Here is a 20,859-nt window from a genome sequence, read left to right on the forward strand (position 1 = left end):
AATGATTGTTTTCCTTGTGCTTGTACTCCACTTGAACTTGCTCCTCCCCATGAAAAGTTTGGATGATGCTTCCATGCCGGATTGTAGGAGTTTGAGTATGGATTGTTGTTGCGGTTGAAATTTTGATTACCCACATCGTAAACCGAAGCTGGATTTGAAGGGCAATTTTCAAAAGTATGCCCATCACCACAATACACACACGGAATTTTTGCCCTTTGACTGGCAGCAGCTGGTTGTACACTTCCTCCCATGTTCATGTTCTTCAAAATATTGGTCATTGAGGCCATTTGAGCGGTTAGAGCAGTCAAAGCATCTACTTCAAGAACACCCGCTACTTTTCGGCTTGTAGGACCTCTATTAGTTGACCATTGATAGTTGTTGCTAGCTATCCTTTCCAAAATCTCAAAAGCTTCACTGTAAGACTTGGAAAGAATGGCTCCATTAGCCGAAGCGTCCAACACCATCCTAGATGCCGCATTGAGACCATTGTAAAATGTCTCAAGTTGGATACAATGAGGAATACCATGGTGTAGGCACTTCCTCAACAGCTCCTTGAATCTTTCCCATGCGTCACTAGTAGTCTCATCTTCCAATTGTTGAAAGGACATGATCTCACTTCGAAACTTTGCATTTCTTGTTGGAGGAAAGTACTTTCTCAAGAATTTTTCAGCCAAGTCATTCCAATTAGTCACCGAATCGGGAGGATGAGTATTAAGCCATGCTCTAGCCCGATCCCTCAAAGAAAATGGAAAAAACTTCAATCTTAAAGCCTCTTCACTTACTCCTTGTAGCTTGAAAGAGTCACTCACCTCCAAAAATGAGCGAATATGGTGGTGAGGGTCTTCCGTTGGCGACCCACCAAATTGACCAACCGTTTGGAGCATTTGAAACATGACAGGCTTGAGCTCAAAGTGAGGTGCTTGGATTTCTGGTCTCACAATACCCGGATTAAGCTCATTGAACATAGGGGTTGCATACTCTCTTATTGCTCGGGCTCTATCATCGGCCAAAGCAATAGGATTAGCATCATTATGAGCACCCCAAACTTCAAACCCATCGGCCATATTGCAGCGTTTTTTAGCCTTTTATTCATTTCTTCTTTGTCTGAAAGTGTGTTCAATTTCGGGGTCAATAGGAGAAAGTTTAAGGTCTTCTTCTTCTTCGTTCATACACTAGATTACACCTGAAAAAGAAAAATTCAGCGCACCAAAATAGGATTAAAACCTCAAACTAGAAAATAAGTTGCAAAATAGTTTGATAATACACAATTTTTTAGTTTCAATCCCCGGTAACGGCGCCAAAAACTTGTTGTGAAAATTATATACGCAAGTATACGCAGTCAAACAAGTAATAAAGTGATAAGTAAGATCGTCTCCATAGGGATTGCAAACAAAGTTTGACGTAAAACCAACTAATTTCAACTTAAAGTAAGAGGGAATAACATGCAAATAGTTGAGTAATAATTCAAAATTAAAATGACATGAATTAAACTTGCTAAATTAAAACTAATGCTGCTACAAAAATTTCTTGCAAGATAAAAAATGTAATATGGTAAAAATGGCTTGAATAGCTAATTCCTTCTAGTCAGGTTTTTTTCCCAGGTGTTACAGCATCAGTTCAGCATTATTCCAGCATTCTGCTCAGAGATAACAAAAATTCCTCTAGGCTTGTGACAATTTTGCAAAACTCACAAATTAAAGTCTATCGCTAAGCTCAATATATTCTTATATCAAACCAGCAAGCAAAACATTATTCAAACATCAATTCTAAAGTTATGCAAGGTAATTGAAATATACATATTCCACTTACAAAGAAAAACCTAAATCTATGTTTTCACTTGCTCCATTCAAGTTGAACTACTAAATCTAGCCCTTCCGGAACAAGATCTAGCTTAGCAAATTGTTATTCGGGGCCAAGGAACAACAATCTAATAAAAATGAAACTCAATTGAATAAACAAAGGCAAAAATACTAAGCTTAAAAATTAATCATACCCAACAGAGAAGTTCATAGCCATTCAAGCCTCAAAAGTCTAGCTCATATTCAATTCAAAAAGTAAAATCCAAGCTAAAAAACTATCATCCATGGCTACTGCCGAGTTTTACAATCTCACAAAGTTTTTAATAACTAAGTACAACAACAAGAAAAGAGAAAGGTGAAGAAATTATTAAGAGAGTGTAAAAGAAAAAGCAAACACTAAAGCTTGGTCCCCCCTTCTTCCTCCTTTGTTGTACTATTCATCAGTTACTTCTCTTCCAAAAAAAATGCAGCAGCTCTCCTTCATTACGTAATGGAAGATGAAGATATGTACTTTCTTTCTTTTTCCTTTTAGTTGTTTGGTTCCTCGGGTACAAAATCACTCCCCAAAATGAGAAGCCCAATTCTTTTTGCACTTTGGCCCACTAGATTTAGTCCCCTTCCTTCCACAATAGCCAACTGGTGTATTTTGAGTGATTGGGACGAATTTGCTGATGTGGATAGGTGAAACTCGTGTTTCCACGTCACTGCCAGAATGCTGAATTCGCTTCAGCAATCTGCCCCAATTTCAGCTTGTGTTCCACTTCTTCCTTGCTTCCTTTTCTTTTTCCTATCAATTTAATTCTTCCTTTTTCAACACAAACAAGCACAATTAATTGGAAGAACATACCTAACAATACCAATTTTTACAAGACTTAAAAGTTAGCTTACTAAATAGAAAATAAAACTAAAACTAACTAAAATTAAGCAAACAAACACATTTTCACTACTCTTCTCACAATACTTTTAGTTTTAAGCACAAAAAATAACTCTATACCATAGAGTTATCAGGTATATATATAATTTTTTATAGTAATATTATATTATTTTGTTTTGTTTTTTATTGTAGTTATATATATTTTGTTGTATGGTATATGGTTTTTGTTGTCTATAGTATATCATTTATTTATGATAATATTTACATTTTATTTTATTGTATATAAATTTTTTGGTATGTATACGTATTTTAAGAATGGTATATATAATTTTGTTCACAGAATATATATAGGGATATGATTTTGTCCCGTGTTGTACTTTCACAAAATGTATTCCGTGGTACATTAAATGGGTCGCAGGGTACATTAAATGAGTGTCAGGGTACGTTTCTACTTTTTAACCCGAATTACCTCTAGATCAATCTCAGCCGTCAGATCAAATGACTGCCTCATCTGACGGCTGCCGTACATCACGGATTACAATCCGTGAAAGTACAATAACGGGACAAAATCGTATCCCAATATATATATATTGAGTATTAATTTAGTATTGTTATAATTTATTTGTGGTATATAATTTTATTACTACGGTATATTACTTTTCAGTGATACAATATATCAAATATTGTTGTATATATTTAATGATCTAATATATTTATTCGTTTTTGTTACAATATAATAATATGCAATACTAAAAAAAATATATAACTTAATTTAATTATTATTTATTTTTTTTTAAAAAAATAATATGTAATAAATATAGTTTTATAATTTTTATTAGCTAATTCATTATATTTTGCCAGTTTCTTAATTTTTTTAAAAATAGACATTTACTAACTTAGTTTTCAAATTTACTAACAACAACAACTATATCTCCCAGGCTATAAGAATTTGCTTCTCTCTATTGAGATATCTCTCTCCATCTCCCTTCCTAGTCTATAGGTAATAACACTGAATTTAATCGGGAAAATTACATAGAATATTGACATTTTCCCTTTTTTTACTTTTATACTGCCATGCAGTATAAATTACGTTTATATTGTATATTTTTAAAACTTTTATATGACAGTATACTACCTTTTATTAAAACCTTTTTTTTGTCATTTTTTACACTTCTACGTGTCTTTTCACTTCTCAGGGTTAAACCATATCAATTTTTAAAATCTATTTTATATAAAAGGTTTGATGTTGACGTGGGATGTCACTTTTAGCGACAGTTTTATTTCTTTTTTTTTTAAAAAAAATATTTTTGTAATATTATTTATTCTTTTTACAGTTTTAAACATCGTCACATAAATCTCACTACCCCATTTCGTACTGTTCATCTTCTTCTTCTAAATTTTTTCAGAAAGTTTTTATGTGTAGTGGGTGGTTTGACTACTTAACACAACCCTAAACTAGCTTATTGCTAGTCCCTACAAGGGGAACCTCTGAAGGATTCTATTCAGAGATTCATGGTCGAGGTTACCAAAATCAAATGCCTAATTAAAGAATGTCGATGTACGCCCATACTAGGGGGCATACTCCTACTAAGCGACTTCTGGAAGGATATCAAGAGGATATCCATCAACGACATGAAGGAGTTCCTCGATAGAGTAGAAGACATTATCAAACTTGAAGAAGCCATACGAAAAGCCTAGGCGGGGCATGTTAATAGCTGACAGTCACGAGGCACTGAGCAGCCTCATGACCCACCAAACACACAATAGGCAACAACAAATGCCACCTAGACCTCTAGTGGTAAAAACACTAGAAAAAAGCGCATCACCAACAACTCTGGGAGGAACAATGGCAAAAGGAGGAAGTTTAACACTTCTCCCACGCCACAGAAGAACAAGGAGGAGAAGTACACTTATTTCACCCTCTAAACGGAGAAGCCTGAGACCATCTTCATGGCCACTCAGGGAACAATCCCGTACCAAAAGCCCTTTCTAATCGGAAGGGACATGTCAAAATTCTATAGATTTCACAATGACTTCGACCATGACACAAATGAGTGTCAAAATTTGAAGAGGGAGACTGAGTACCTGATAAGGTGTAAAAATCCCCACCTGCGTCGTTATGTGAAAGACGACCAGACCCAGGCGCAAGGAGGCCAAAATGGAGATCTAATGCCACCACCCGTGGTAGGACATCTGGGAGTCATAATAGGCGGCCCCCACATTGTTGGTAAAACCAGAAAAGCCAGGGAGCGCTATGCTCGAACACTCTGTCACGAGCCTAAAGGTAAAATCTTAGATGTTGAAGACCAGACCTCTAAGGTATAGAAGCCCATAGAACCCAAGATCTCCTTTGGCAAAGAAGATGCAACACCAGTGAGTTTCCCGCATAATGATTGTTGGAAATATTTTACAAGGATCTAGATTTACTACCAAGTATGTTTCATTAACATAATAATATGAATTCTAAAACAATGAAATAAACACATATAAAGTTTAGTAAACCTTACATTGGGTGCAGCGGAATATAATGACTCCTTCCGTTCAGATCTCTAGCCCTTGATTCCTTTCTGTAGCAGAACATAATCAAGATCTGAACCTGGATCTGTTTCTCTCCTTCCTTTGATGCTGATTCTCCTTCTTGTTGTTTGGATTCTCCTACAGTCTTACACACTATGATTGAGATACCACTTGATGTGTGTGGGCACTACTCTATCCCTCAAGGAATTTCGAAATTGTAGAGAGAAAAAGAGAGAGAGGGTGGCGCATGGCTTTTCTGAAAGGAACAATATGCAAAGTCATGAGTTTCCTGAAGCCAATACTTTCAAATAATAGAAAAATAAAATGCTAAACCCTTTGCATAGTGGGCGGCCATATAAGGAAATTTGGCCTCACTTTGCACCTTTCCCATTTTGTTATTTTTCATTCCCATTTTCTCAAAAATGCCAATTTTCAAATTTTAACCATTTAAATGCAAATTCTAATTATTTAATAACTTAAAAATAATTATTAAATAATATTGTCATTTAATATATTTATTAATTTACACAAATAAAGTATCTTAATTAATAAATAAACCTAGAATCTCTTTTCTTTACAATTTCGCCCTTGCTTAGTGAAAATTCATAAAGTAGACATAGTCTAACTTTAGAATTATAATTGATTAATTAAAATCAATTAACTAAGTCTTACAAGCAGTATGGTCTCAACTAGTATGGGGACCATGGGCCTATATTCCTAGCTTTTAATAAGTCGGACCGAATTTACAAAGTAAATTCCCTAACTTATTAATTCCTTTTTGAATCCAGACTTAGAACTTGGAATTGCACTCTCAGTCATATAGAACGCTCTATATGTTCCACGATATAGATACGTCATTAGTTATCCATTATTATAATCCTAATTTGATCAATGACCCTCTAATAGATGATCTACATTGAATAGGCACTAAGTTACCGTTACACCTTCAATGTATTTTATCCTTAAAACACTTAGCTCCGTATAAATGATATTTCAACAAAGTGAAATGAGATCTCCACCATTTATCTCTGTTTAGCCAAGCTCGAAGGATATCATCGTTTCACTTCTAAATTCCTATGGAAGTTATAGATTCCATATTTATGTTAGCGTTCCCACTCAATTATACTATCATGTTCCCAAAATGTATGTATCACCCTGACCCGAAAGTAGGCTTAACTAACAAATCAAAGAACATGTATAGTACTCTTAAGATCGAACCTAATCATATCAGGATTAAGATCATTTGATCTAGGTGTTGGGTTTTATGCCCTAAATAAAACTCTGTTTCAATGTAATCCAGTTTATTCAATATCAATAAAGTAACAGAAGTAATTTTTCATTCACTTGTGTATGTTTTGGTTCACTTAAATCAATTGCTTGTCTATTTGATTTATAAATTCATCCAAACCCCTTTTCACATACTTGATCATGTTTATTGTGTTGTCAACACAGTGGAAAATAAACATGACTATGTGAATAAAGTATTCCTAGATTTATCAGAACACTGGGTTTTACTGATATGACAATCTACAACAGAGTTTACTTACATTTGGAGAAATGTTATGTTCTTTCCAGAACATAGGTTAAAGTAAAGCTCAGGTTGGATGCATGGAGTATGCATTGGAATGGACCGATATTGAACTTTGAATTAGATTTTGAAACTTACCGTAAACATCTATTCAATTCAATATTATAAGTTGATCCTAGATCACATGATCGAAATCCTGATATGGTTAGGCTTAATTTCAAGAGTATTATTCGTGTTCTTTGATTTGTTAGTTACGCCTAATCTTTAGTCTGGGCAATACATACATTTTGGGAACACGGTAGTGCGATTGAGTGGGAGCGCTAACATAAATATGGAATCTATAGCTTCTATCTGGCGAATAGTAAGCAAAGGGTGATTTCCTTCGAGCTTAACCAAACGAGATAAATGATTGAGTACTCATTTCACTTAGTTGAAATATCATTTATACAGGGTTAAGTGTTTTAAGGATAAAATACATTGTAGGGTGTTACGGTAATTTAGTCCCTTTACAGTGTAAATCATCCATATAGAGGATCATTGATCACATTAGGATTATAACAATGGATAACTAATAATGTGTCTATATGGTGGAACATATAAAGCATTCTATATACTGAGAGTGCAATTCTGAGTTCTATGTGTGGATTCAACGAAGAATTAATAAGTCAGTGAATTTAAGTGGTAAATTCTAGATCTGCTTATTGGAAGCTCGGATATATAGACCCATGGTCCCCTCACTAGTTGAGATGATATTACTTGTAAGACTCATTTAATTGATTTTAATTAATCAATTAAAAATTCTCAAGATAGACTTGTCTGTTTGAGAATTTATCACTTATTAAGGGCAAAACAGTAAATAGAGATTTTGAAGTTGAAGGGCATATTTATTAATTAGGAAACTTTAATTAGTTTCATTATTAATAAAATAAATGATAATATATTATTTGATAATTAATTTTAATTATTAAATAATTAGATTTTTCATTTATGTGGTTGAACAATGGAATTGGCAGTTTTTGACAAAACAGGAAACTATCAGTGTAGGAAAAGGAAAGTTGGAAAAGTGGCAAGCCTTGTTTCCACAATGCCTAGGCCACCCACTTAGCTTCCTTTTCTCTTTGATTTTTTTCAATTCCAAATGTCAATCATAGCCCTGGGTGGTCTTCTATAAATAGAAGGCAAAGGCTTCAGAGTTGCATACAACTGTACAACCTTTTCACAACATTATTCTGAAAGAATTTTCTCTCAGAAAATTCTCTCTGAGCCGCCACCCTCTCTCTCTCTCTCTTCCTTCACTGTTTCGAAATGTATAAGTGCTAGAGTAGTGCCCACACACATCAAGTAATACCTCAATCATAGTGAGGAAGGCTGTGTAGAATTCAGAAACAACAAAGAAGGACTATCGGGCTCAGATCTTGACTATACTCTGCTACAGAAAGGAATCAAGGGTTAGAGATCTGAGTGGGAGGAGACATATATTCCGCTGCAATCACTGTAAGATTTCTGATACTCTTATGTGTTTAATTTCCTATCGTTTTAGAAGATCATATTTAGGTTGTTAAATCAACATACTTGTGAGTAGATCTAAGATCCTGGTAAAATAACTTCCAACACTAGGATCAACGGGTGCTATTGAATTGAATAGATATTACGGTAAATTTTAATATATCTAATCAAATTCAATATCGGTCCCTTCTGATGTATACTCCATACATCCGATACTGGTAAACTTTGCCACTGCCCTGGAAAGGACATAACACTTATCCAAGGTGTAAGAATACCTATCGCTGATTATCATGTCAGTCTAAATCCAGTGAACTGACAAAACAGGGAATAAACTTTCGAACATATAATTAAGATTATATTCCACTGTTTTGGACTTAAATAGAATTCATATGTTTTGGACTTAAATAGAATTCATACATTATCTATATAATCATGAAATAAATCATGTGAACCATGCAACATAAAATGTTATTTCTGATCTTTATTAATAAGTAAATCTTATTATATTGAAATGGGTTTTATTTAGGACACAAAACCCAACAAACTCCCACTTGCACTAATATAAAACAAAATGTGCATTTCAAATAATCTCAACACCTTGATATACAAATCAAGTGTAGTAGTAGTAAACTCCTCGTAATAGGATCTGACAGGTTGAATTAAACACAACCTCTTCTCTACCATTACTCTCCCTTAATCACAAAATCCTTGATAATGTGAAATTCCTCTCTATATGTCTACTCTTTTGGGATACTGGATTCTATACTTTTGGCAACTACTTTTGGTTAATTAGGAAATTAACACTAGTAGTTAAGACAAGTTGGAACGGTGCCACAAATGTATAGAACTTTCCTTAGACTGAATAAGTGTCTTTCCTGCAACTTTAACATTCAGTCTCTCTCTGGTAGACCTAGAGACTTCAGATAAGTTTTTACACTTCTTCAAAATCACTACTCCACCCCCAGAGTAATCACCATCCTATCAGCAGACTTTCTAGCACAAAGGCAAGTCTCGAAATCTGATGTGGTGTAGTCTAAGAGTTTTAAACACACCCTTTTTGACTAACATATAGTTCCTCTTCTTAATCTTAAGATTTACTTGATTGTCTTCCAATGTTCTTCTCCTGGATAATCTGATACCTACTCATTACTCCCACTCAACAACAGGTGTCTGGTCTAAGGCATACTAAAGCATATCTGAGACCTCTCACTGTTGATTTAAGAAATTCTTTCATGGCTTTATCTTTTCTGGAATAGTTGAGACTTTTCCTTAGATAAATAAAATCTATGTCTAGAAGTTGTGAAGCTTCTATAGATTGTCATTGGAAAGAAAATGCTTCAGCATCTTATTAAAGTAAGTTGCTTGCATTAGAGTAAGTAATTACCAGGTATACCACAAGCCATAGTTTTAGATAAACTCAAACCTATAATACTAGGAACATGAAGTTTTGTTAAGTCCATTGAATAGACTTATTAACGAAAATTTTCTTTTATGTCCTTGTAATAGAAAACTTTAGGTTACTCCATGTGAATGGATTAAACCATAGTTCTCTTGGCTTTTCCTCTTAGTTTCTTATCTTGACAATCCATTACTTGTTTAAATTCACAATGGATTTTAATCACTAGTGTCTTTTAAGTCATAAGAAGGTGAGTTCCTAGAAACCCTCCCACTACGACAAGGTACCGTGAATTGTGTCTAAGAAAACTAAATGGTATTGACCTCTTTAGTTGTGTCAAGAAGACAGAGGCAGTGGGATCATCATATGTCAAATAAGATGATAGAACACTTTTGGAATAAAAAAAATATCTCATTTATTTGCTACTTTGTTTTCAGACTTAGTCATATTCTTAGAAAAGTAGTATTTGTTTAAACAAACACATTCTTATCTAATGACTATGGGATGGTCAACCCCTAATCACTTATAATAGCTAACAAACATGCAAACCATGGTTAACAGTTCTAGCTTTTCTTAAGATTTTGATTAGGTCATCCATGAATCTAGTAATGATTTACATTAAGTATACAACCATTGCATCATTTTGAAATTGTATTACCATAGAAGGACTTAGGCAACGACTAGTAACTAATCAACAATATCCAAAACGAAGTTTTTGGGGAGGTAAGTTTGGATATAATTCAAAAATCAAATTAATGATCTTTCAACTGCATATCTACTAACTATTTTTCCACCCCTCTCAGTTCGCAAGATCTTTAACCACTTTCCTTAATGGTTTTTCACTATTGCTAGAAATTCATGAAATTTTTTAAACATTTCAAATTTCTTTTGCTTAAGGTAAAATCTAGAGTGATCGTTTTAAGAATACAACCAAAACTCATATCCATTCCTGAATGTACATCCATCTGCGAATGAGTTGAACTTAATTTCAGTGGATATAGGCATATTAACTCTTTTCATAGAATGATCTTGTCAAAACCACTATGAACAAGACACAAATGCCATAGATTTATAAAAAATGGTTGTGTCTTTTGATGACTTGATTTAGTTACATTAAAGAATTCTTAGAATAGTGCAAGTGGATCCTGGTCACAGAATACTAAACTCATATTTTATACAGTTTGAATCCATTGATAGAAAATGGTTATTAAACACTTGTGAAAATAATGAGTAATTCTTTCTTGGACCATCACTACTAATCTAACTCTATGTTTGATTTGCCCATACAAGTAGGAGATTTCTAAGATTGAGGATTTATATCATTTTGGGATAGAATTTCGGGAATATAATCATATGCATCATATAATATCTTAAGAGAAAATATAAAATGACATGAAATGATTTATAGACCATTCATCCAATGATATGTTATTGAGCTAATTTGAAATGAATAAGCTAAGAGGAATTAGGATAATTTCGTATTTAAATAAGAATCCAACGATGCTTCGATTAGAGAGAGTCAAAGTAATCTTATTGATACAATCTTCTTGTTTCATATTGTAAATACTAGTCTAAGGTGTCATCAATTGATAAACAGCTAGATGTCGCATTTACAATATTTATCTTTCGAGATCTAACACTATTATGTTTGTCTCATGGTGAAAATCCATTAGGGATTTATCTCATTAGAACAACAAACCAAGTTAGACCAACAATGAAGATTCGAAATTAAACTACAATTTAATAACAGAAAATAACATGTTCAATATAAATTCATACACAATTCAGAAATTATTAAACATATAGCAAGTAGGAATGACAAGTGAAAATACTAAAACATACAATCCTAAATAATTTCCAAGGTCTTCAACAAACTGATATCAATGTCCCGTTTAGGCGAGAGTCAGTGATACCATCCGTTGAATAGAGTTTTCAGCTCATCTGAAATGATAAACATTCTAGCAACCTTTTATTCGATCAAGATTGGAACCCAGCGTTGTCCCGTTTAGGCGAGAGTCAAGGCTATTCTATCTTATGAGCTTCCACCATTGTTTCATACTTTTGTAAGTCAAATACAGTCGCCACCATTAGGGTGATCAATACTACATAAAACACTTACAAATAATATTATTATTCGAGATTCTACGGCGTGAAATTGCTAATGAACGTTCCTCCATTAAGGAGGATTACTCACTAAAACAAGAACTATGTAAAACCAACAATGGAGATCGAATGTCATAATAATAAAGCTCATTATTCAAAGTGTATTTTCTTCTAATATTTATTTTAATCAATTTATTTTAAATGTATATTTATTTAATTAAAATTTTCAATTTAGAATAAAAAATTCTAAATATAAATTTTAATTTAATATTTATAAATTATACTTAGATGGATATGAAAATAACGTGAATTATTTCCATCTTAGTACTAATTTCCAATAAATATTTAGAAAATTATTCAATTTAAGTTGTTTCAAAATTAATTTAAATTAATTTACAAGTCAAATTTAATTTTCTATAAATGTATGTTGCATTTCGAAAAATGAAGTGTATAAAAATGCTACTTTCGAAAATACTTTAAAATAAAATAAAAATAAATCCTGGAAAAATTATCTTAATTTTATGTTGGCCCAAAATTAATTAATAAAATTAATTTACAACAAAAATATAATTTTCCTATTTAATTAAATATTTAAGAAAATTTTTCAAATATTTACGTATCATGATTAAGAATCAACTTAAATATTAATTTTCTATTTAATTAAATATCACTAGAAAAATACTTCATGCAAAACAGATAATAACTATCTAGACTTTCATTGACTAATTAATTCAATTTCTAATTATAATATATTTTAGTTCATTTATTTTCATTAATCACTAAATGAAAAAATCATTGATTTAAGTTGGTCCGAAATTAAAATAAATAATTTTCAACTTTAATCTATTTTTCAAATAAAATTCGAAATTTTTACATTAAAGAAATGCAATTTCGAAATTGTGGGAAAAAAATTAATAAAATAAAATAAAATATATTTTGAAAATTATTCAGATTTAAGTTATTCTGAAATAAGATTCCAAACTTAAGATAATTTTCAACTTTAATTAAATAACATGAAAATAACAATATTTAAGTATCATGATGAAAATCAACTTAGATATTGAAATTTTCAATTAAATGTATTAAATTCAAGAAATAAATAATTAAGTATAGAGGAAACTTAATTATTAATTCTAGTTTAATACTAGGAAAATATACTAAACTTAGATTGTACTAAAATTAATTATTAAACAATTAATTTCACAATCAATGATATTTTCCTATTTAATATTAGAAATAATAACTAGTATAGAAATAACTATCTAGAATATATATCATTAACTAAGTGTTTTTCTAAAATTAACTTTAAAATATTAAATGAAAAATAAATTTCATATATTTTAAAAGTTAATTATGTTGTTAATTCAATTTTAAGTAGGTTAGACTAATATAATTAACCTAATACAATTATTTAAATAAGGCAAATGGGCCTTCACAATTGGGACAGTTCATGTGAAGGGGAGCTGGGTTGAGTATGTCGTACGCACTTCTATTGGCCCCCAACTCTCACACAAGGCCCAAAAGAGAGGAATTTAGCCTTAAAATAAATAATTGTTATTCATTGAATAAGCCCAAATCTAATTGGACCTAAATAAAATTACTTATGTCAAATTTTATTTTAGCAACCTAGTCCATTTACTTAGTAAAAACTTAAATGGACTTCCTCTATGCATCTAAGCCCAATAGCAAACATATAAGCTCACACAGGTCAAATGATTTGGATGGGCCCTATCATGTTACTAGGTTTACACAGATGAAAGAAGTACAAAATTTAACTGTTACAAATTATTCATAAGATCTATTGACAATTGGACTATGATTAAAATCAGATCATTGGATCTGTCAACAAGTTAATCATAGAAATTTAGATCAAATAAATAATAGGTTTGTTATTTTTTTTTTGAATAAACAATATAAATAAATAAACAAACATTGTCCATGTAACAGATGTGAAATAAGATATTAATATAATTAAATTATTATTCTTAAACTAACCAATTAAATTTTAAAAATTTAGGGTTGTTAAAACAAACCTTAAAATCTCAAAATAAAGAAACTAATTTTAAAATATCTAGGTTTATTTGAATTATTTTTATCAAATTAAATCAAATATCAAATAAGATCAATGATTTGAAAGAAAGAATCTTCAATATCACTTTCAAATCTTATAATTTAATAAAATTAAAGTAATAAAATAAACCAATTTTAAAATAGATTTGATTAGATAATCATTATTTTAGGAATAAAATAATAAATAAATAATAATTACCATAATTATATATCAAAATATCTCAAATTAAGCAATATTCAAATTTTTACAAAATATCTAAGTTATTTGAATATTTAAGATATGATTTATAAATTTCCAATAAGGAAAAAAATGATACATATATATAGAAAAATATCATTTTTAAACTTATAATTTATTAAAATTAATAAAATAAAAAACAAAATAACAAATTTTGAATTTGAAAATATTATGGTAAGTGTATCTATAAAAATATGTATGTTTATTTCAAATTTATTAATTATTTAAATTTGTAATATAAGATAATTTTAATATAATATTTTTAATAAAAAAACAATGTTATCTTTTAATTTAAAATATGTCAAATATCAAAATATTTAATCTTATAATTAAATAATATATAAATATTAAAGAAGTTAACAAATTTTTAAATCTTACCATAATTAGAAATATTTAAAATTGGAAATATTTCAAAAAGGAAAATATTTAAAATTGTAAATATTTCAAAAATTGTAAAAATCGAATTTTGGGAAAAATTTCCATAAAAAATTGGAATTTTGGGGAAAAAACCACAAAAATTGTAATTTTGGGACTGCTGGCAGCAAGGCTGCACGTGCAGCCCAAAATAGGCTGCAATTAGCTTGGCACGCACGCGGATGGGGAACGTTGCAGGATGGGATGTGCGGCAAAGCTCAGCGCTCGCAGGGTGATCCTGGGTGGATCAGCAGGATGCTCGCACGCGTAGCCCAGGTTGTCTGAAGCACCTGGTGCATGCGTGCACCTAGCTTCGACAACCAAGAATCCCAATTTTCCAAAATTCATAACTTTTTCAATTTTTATCGGAATCGAGTTCCGTAAAAAACAAAATTGCTTAATTTTTCACAAGGAATCCAAATAAAATATTTTCAAAAATAGAAAAAAATATTTTTCATGGAAAAATTTCGTACAACACATACATTCATCACATAAGCACATAAACCAATATGAAACCATCCAAATCAACACAAAACATCGTTTTAATTCATATTTCATGAAAGTAAATCATTACCATGGCTCTGGCGCCAGTTGTTGGAAATATTTTACCAGGATCTAGATTTACTACCAAGTATGTTTCATTAACATCCTAATATGAATTCTAAAACAATGAAATAAACACATATAAAGTTTAGTAAACCTTACATTGGGTGCAGCAGAATATAATGACTCCTTCCGTTTAGATCTCTAGCCCTTGATTCCTTTCTGTAGCAGAACATAGTCATGAGTTTCTTGAAGCCAATACTTTCTATTTATAGAATGCCTTCTAGGTTTAGGTTAGAACTGTATGGCATTAAAATAATAGACAAATAAAATGGTAAACCCTTTGCATAGTGGGCGGCCATATAAGGAAATTGGGCCTCACTTTGCAACTTTCCCATTTTGTTATTTTTCATTCTCATTTTCTCAAAATGCCAATTTTCCAATTTTAACCATTTAAATGTCAATTCTAATTATTTAATAACTTAAAAATAATTATTAAATAATATTGTCATTTAATATATTTATTAATTTAGACATAAAAGTATCTTAATTAATAAATAAACCTAGAATCTCTTTTCTTCATAATTTCGCCCTTGCTTAGTGAAAATTAATAAAGTAGACACAGTCTAACTTTAGAATTATAATTGATTAATTAAAATCAATTAACTGAGTCTTACAAGCAGTATGGTCTCAACTAGTATGGGGACCATGGGCCTATATTTCCGAGCTTCCAATACGTCGAACCGAATTTACCAAGTAAATTCCCTAACATATTAATTTCTTATTGAATCCACACTTAGAACTTGGAATTGCACTCTCAGTCATATAGAACGCTCTATATGTTCCACGATATAGATACGTCATTAGTTATCCGCTGTTATAATCCTAATTTGATCAATGACCCTCTAATAGAGTTCTACATTGAATAGGCACTAAGTTACCGTTACACCTTCAATGTATTTTATCCTTAAAACACTTAGGTCCGTATAAATGATATTTCAGCGAAGTGAAATGAGATCTACACCATTTATCTCTGTTTAGACAAGCTCGAAGGATATCATCATTTCACTTCTAAATTCCTATAGAAGTTATAGATTCCATATTTATGTTAGCGCTCCCACTCAATTATACTATCATGTTCCCAAAATGTACGTATCACCCTGACCCAAAAGTAGGCTTAACTAACAAATCAAAAAACATGTATAGTACTCTTGAGATCGAACCTAATCATATCAGGATTAAGATCATTTGATCTAGGATCAACGGGTGACATTGAATTGAATAGATATTACGGTAAATTTTAGTATATCTAATCAAAGTTCAGTATCGGTCCCTTCCGATGTATACTCCATACATCCGATACTGGTAAACTTTGCCAATGCCTTGGAAAGGACATAACACTTATCCAAGGTGTAAGAATACCTATCGCTGATTATCATGTCAGTCTAAATCCAGTGAACTGAAAAATCAGGGAATAAACTTTCGAACATATAATGAAGATTATATTTTACTGTGCTAACAACACTATAATCATTAACAAATTCATATGTTCTGGACTTAAATAGAATTCATACATTATATATATAATCATGAAATAAATCATGTCAACCATGCAACATAAAATGTTATTTCTGATCTTTATTAATAAGTAAATCTGATTATATTGAAATGAGTTTTATTTAGGGCACAAAGCCCAACAATGAGCTCTTGGTCATTACTCTGTAAAAAAATTAAATTGCTTAACTTTTTCCAAACTATCCAATTAAAATAATTCCAGAAACAGAAAATCAATTATTTTTCTCAGAATTTTACAAACATCAATCAATCATCAATACAACATACAAATCAACCTGATACCATTCAAATCACAAACAAATCGTTTTAAGTCCAAATTTCTTGCAAGCAAATCAATTACCATGGCTCTGGTGCCAGTTGTTGGAATTAAATTTTACCAGGATCTTAGATCTACTCACAAGTATGTTGATTAACAACCTAAATATGAACTTCTAAAACGATAATAAGTAAACACGTATAAAGTATGAGAAACCTTATAGTGGGTGCAGCAAAATAATATGTCTCCTTCCGCTCAGATCTCTAACCCTTGATTCCTTTCTGTTGCAGAGTATAATCAAGATCTGAGCCCGAATGTCCTTCTATTGGATGTGATCCTTCACAGTCTTCCAATCTATGATTGAGGTACTGTTTGCTGTGTGTGGGCACTACTCTCTCACTAGGATTCGAAATTGTATCTCTCTTGTATTGTTGTGTATGGTTAAAGCATAGGAAGAGGAGATGGGCGGCTATATATAGAGAAAAGGGAAGCTCAACTTTCTGAAAGAGGCAGTTTCCTGAATTACAGAGTAATTGCTTAATTGCCTTATTCGGTGTGAGCCACCACTTTCCTTTTATAGTAGATGCTAGGTTTGGGTTAGCAATTATTTGGCATTTTAAAAAAAATGAAAATAATAATTGGGAAATCCAATACAAGTGGCCGGCCATGGGTATGATGGGCCTCACTTGGATTTTACAGTTTCCACAATTTTATTTCTATTTTCCCAAAAATGCCAATTTTCCAATTCTAACCATTTAAATGCCAAAACTAATTATTCAATAACTAAAATAGATTATTAAATAATATTGTCATTTAATATAATTATTAATTAGACATATAGAGTCTCTTAATTAATAAATAAACCTAGAATCTCTTTTCTTTACAATTTCACCCCTCCTAAGTGAAAGTTCACAATTTAGACATAGTCTAACTTTTAGAATTATAATTGATTAATCATAAATCAATTATAGAGTCTTACAAACAGTATGGTCTCAACTAGAATGGGGAGCATGGATCTATATTGCTGAGCTTCCAATAAGTCAAACCGAATTTACCAAGTAAATTCCCTAACTTATTAATTCCTTGTTGAATCCACTCTTAGAACTTGGAATTGCACTCTCAGAGTTATATAGAGCATTCTATATGTTTCACGATATAGATATGCTATCTCATTTAACCATTGTTATAATCTTAATCTGATCAAAGATCCTCTATATAGATGATTTACATCGAGATGGGATAAAATTTATTGTTTTCACCACTCAATGTATTTGGCCCCTTAAAACACTTAGCTACCTGTAAATGATATTTTAGTGATCTAGTTTATAGTCACTGAAACAAGAGCTCATCCATTTACTTCTATTTAGCTAAGCTCGAAGGGAATAATCACTTGACTTCTATACACCAGTAGAAGCTATAGATTCCATATTTATGTTCAGCGCTCCCACTCAGTCATACTATCATGTTCCCAAAATATACGTATCACCCTGACCCAAAAGTAGGCTTAACTAATAAATCAGAGAACATGAATAACACTCCTGAGATTGAGCCTAAGCTTATCAGGATTTAGATTCTTTTAATCTAAGATCAACTACAGATATTGACTTGGAAAGATACAACGGTAAGTTTATAATATCTTGACCAAGTTCAATATCGGTCCAGTCCAATGTATACTCCATACATTCGAAACTAGTATACTTTACCAATGTCCTGGAAAGAACGTAACACTTACTCCAAGTGTAAGTATGCTTCATCGCTGATTATCACATCAGTGTAAATCAAAAACACTGATGAAACAGGCACTTAGTCTTTTGAATCATATAATCACAATCACATTCCACTGTGTTGACAATACTGTAATTGTGAATAAATATATGTTCTGGACTTAACTGATTTTGTGCATATATTAAATATATATATTAAACCATAAACATGAAAAATACATGTTAACATAAACCACTTCTAATCTCTAAAATTGATAACTAATCAGATTGTAATGGGTTTTATTTAGGGCACAAAACCCAACACTCACAAGAGAAGAAGGCAGTGTATAGCACCCTAAATACTACATTAGCAAAAGGCTAGTCGATGCAGAAAGTCGATAACCACTCATGGAGAAGCTGACCTACAACTTGCTCTTAGCTTCTAGAAAGTTGAGACCCTAATTTGAAGCACACCCCATATAAGGTGTACACCGATCAACCACTGTGATAGGTTTTGTAGAAACCTAAAGCTTCTGGCCGACTACTCAAATGGGCCACAGAGCTTGGCCAGTTCGAGATCACATACCAACTAAGAGCAGCCATAAAGGGTCAAGCTCTTGTAGACTTCGTGGCTGAGTGCATCAACTCAACTCTTAAGCCCTCTCAAGATTCAAAAGAATAGTAAGAGCAAGAGCAATAACAAAATTGTAACGCCCTGTCTAACAGGGACGCCACACGTGTGTTTTTATAAAATTCTTATTTAAGTACTATATAATTATACCAAAAGTGTGGGTAATTAAATTCTTGATAATTAAAATCAAGCATATAAAAACTTCTTTATAGTAAAAGATAAGTAATGAGAACCACGGGGACCCCCTGTTTTCAAAATATTACAAGCTAGTTTATTAGTACTTTTACAACATAAATTTTGCAATCCCAAAATACTATCAAAACGGAGCATCCTGTTCACTGGGCCGAGCCACTGCGACCGATATGTACATTGCTGCTACGACCTCGAACTCGAGGCTGCTCAACCTTTGCTTTCCCCTTACCTGTACCATAAAGCACCTGTGAGTCACAAAGACTCAACAAGAAAAGTGAATAAAATAATAACCAGTAATATTCAGCAATTCAATCTCAAATTAACTTGCATACACATTTACACAATATTATAAACATAACTCTGGTACTTTATAAAGTACCCCTTTTACCAGTCGTTAATCACGAGCTGAATATGTCACTATCGTTGCCCGATAAAGCAAACGATAAGTAAGAAACCTAATCACGGTTTCAAGAGTAATTACTCGTAACGGTAATAACTGTTCCCAATCCCTAGGTCATAACGTAGGCTCAACATACTTTTAGTCAGAATCTTAATAATAATCAAGATATAATCATTCAACCGTTAACAATTAACCACATTTGGTGCTTACCAATTTTCTTACCTTAGTTTAGAACTCAAGAGTACGGGCCTACCTGAGTGGAAAACAAGCTAAGCGATCCCGAGTCCTATGTCACTACAAAGAATTTTGATAAACAACTTATCCATATTCCAACCAAACCGTAGCTCCATAATCAGACAAAATTCTAACTCTCCACTAGTTTAAAATAGCTTAAACATTACTAAAATAACCTATTCTAAGCTCTGAAAAACACCCCGAGCGAAACCGATTCTGAAGCCAAAACTAGGGTTTTCCCCCACTGCTGCCAAAACTGGTCGACCGGTTTCACTATGCCTGTGAAACTGGTTAACTGGTTTCCCCTGCTGCAGAAAATGGAAACTCGGGTTTTTGGCTCCAAAACTGAACCAAGTCTCCTCCAAACCTGTTCAAACCTTCCAAAACAGTATACTAACAATAATACAATATATTCCAAGCTTCAAAACATAACAACTCAATCATTTACTAAAAATCACACACTAAAGTGAAGAAAACTCAACTTTGGCTTCATCAAACCAAACTCAATTCAAGCAGTCACAAAGACCACTTAAAACCATTCCCAACATACTCAAAAACCCACCCTAAATACACCCCAAACTTAGTTTGATTCCTACAGCAACAGAAAAGCAAAAACCTACCTCAAAACCAACTCAAAAACTAGTGTTCTCAATCCAAAAAGTAGGAAACCTACCTCAATTAACCTCTAGGTTGATTTGGAATTAAATTCTGCTTGAAAAAAGAAAGCTTGTTGAAGAAAATCCCCTAGGGTGCGCTGCTTCAAGCTTGAACGAGAGAGAGAAGGAGAGGAGGTTGTGTTTTGATGGTTACTTGGTTTCTAAGTAATATATGGTAAGGGTTTTCTTTTCTTCCTTCTTTCTTTTTTTTCTAAAATATACAA

The 20,859-nt window shown here is 32.0% G+C and overlaps 1 non-coding gene across 1 annotated transcript; it reads left to right on the forward strand.

Annotated features, from left to right (window-relative positions):
- The first annotated feature begins 519 nt into the window (after positions 1-519).
- LOC133038629 (small nucleolar RNA R71) lies at positions 520-626 on the forward strand. Its single transcript, XR_009688129.1, has one exon. It is a non-coding gene; the product is annotated as a small nucleolar RNA R71 (small nucleolar RNA).
- The last annotated feature ends 20,233 nt before the right edge of the window (positions 627-20,859 follow it).

The sequence above is a fragment of the Cannabis sativa genome, chromosome 5 (assembly GCF_029168945.1).
Source record: "Cannabis sativa cultivar Pink pepper isolate KNU-18-1 chromosome 5, ASM2916894v1, whole genome shotgun sequence".
Lineage (NCBI taxonomy): Eukaryota > Viridiplantae > Streptophyta > Magnoliopsida > Rosales > Cannabaceae > Cannabis > Cannabis sativa.